The 1,347-nt window shown below is 44.5% G+C and overlaps 1 non-coding gene across 1 annotated transcript; it reads right to left on the reverse strand.

The window, feature by feature from the left end:
* Positions 1–423: 423 nt before the first annotated feature.
* On the reverse strand, positions 424–494 carry TRNAT-UGU (transfer RNA threonine (anticodon UGU)). The gene has a single exon. It is a non-coding gene; the product is annotated as a tRNA-Thr (tRNA).
* Between the last annotated feature and the right edge of the window lie 853 nt (positions 495–1,347).

A 1,347-nucleotide genomic window follows, 5' to 3' on the forward strand; every position in this document is an offset into this window, starting at 1 on the left:
AATTTTGTAATAGTGTTTGTGGAAAAGTGGAAATTTCAGGAGGGACTAGAATTAAGAAAGATGGCACCATGCGAATGTTGATGGAGGCAGTGGAGGCACAAAGAGCAGGAAGGGTAGAGTTGCTTGAAGAAGCAGAAGACTCCCATTTTGTGGAATTCCCTCCCAAGAGAGGTTAGACTGGCTCCCTCTTTGCTATCCTTCCACCATCAGGATAAGACCTTCCTAATCAGACAGGTCCTACTCAGACAGCATGTGCTCAGAATGGCTTCAATAACCTAGCATTAATAAACCTGACTTTTCTTACATCCTTTCAACAATGAGTCTTACCAGGCTATTTATTCCTGCACCCTGATTCAATACTTACTAAACTCCAACAAGTTGTAAGTTGGGTCTCAGGCAGAGTTCTCTCTCCCAGTCCTTACCTGGAGATGCCAGGGATTGAACCTGGGACCTTCTGCATACAAAGCAGATGCTCTACCACTGAGCTAAGGGCCTTTCTCCTGAAAAGTCCATCAAAGGCTCTGAAAGTAAGGACAAGGGTTTCCTTAAAGCAGGCAGGAAGCCACTGAATTGATAACTAGGAACACAAATGAAAAGTAACTTCTAAGAGACTGATATGTAAGGTCAGAGACAACCAGGGGGCAGTTGGGGGTGGGGGGAATAATTAGCCCAGTTAAAAGAGAGATGGGGGGAATCACTGAAGTGAAACCAGCTATGACTAAGGGCCATAAAGCAAACTGTGAGATGCAATGGGCTGATTATGCTTTTTTGACCTCTGTGGACCATCAAGACATTTACAATGTCAAGCAAACCAGGATGAACAAGCACAAATTTGCATAAGATGCCCAACTGGCAATTTATCCATGGAAGTTGCTTACCCAGGGAGCAGTGTTGAGAGGGTCAGATCTGCAGGCACTCAACAATATCTTCTTTTCATTTCCTTTACGAAAGGAAAAAAGACCTTTCGGACCTATGAACAGCAGCCTAAGGCTGTGTGCAAATTTGAAACACATTCTTTCCCTCAAAGAATTCTGGGCACTGTAGTTTATCTCTCACAGGGTTACAATTCCCAGTAGCCCTTAACAAACTACAGTGCCCAGAATTCTTTCAGGCAAAGTGTGTGCTTTATACCGTGCCTTCAGCCTCAGTTAGCTCCATCTCCTCCAAAATAGGAAGCTGCTTGAGGCTAGTGTTGAGTCCTTGTTGCTTGGAGTCTACTGGAGAAGATGGCTCCACACAACTGGGAATTCTTATTCTCCTGTTACCTCAAATGACCCTCACCAATGAGCAAGTAAATCAATGGAACCACAAGGGTAGAGAATGTCAACTCTGGACGCCACGAGAAGC

Source organism: Zootoca vivipara, chromosome 6 (genome assembly GCF_963506605.1).
Source record: "Zootoca vivipara chromosome 6, rZooViv1.1, whole genome shotgun sequence".
NCBI classification, from domain to species: Eukaryota; Metazoa; Chordata; class Lepidosauria; order Squamata; family Lacertidae; genus Zootoca; species Zootoca vivipara.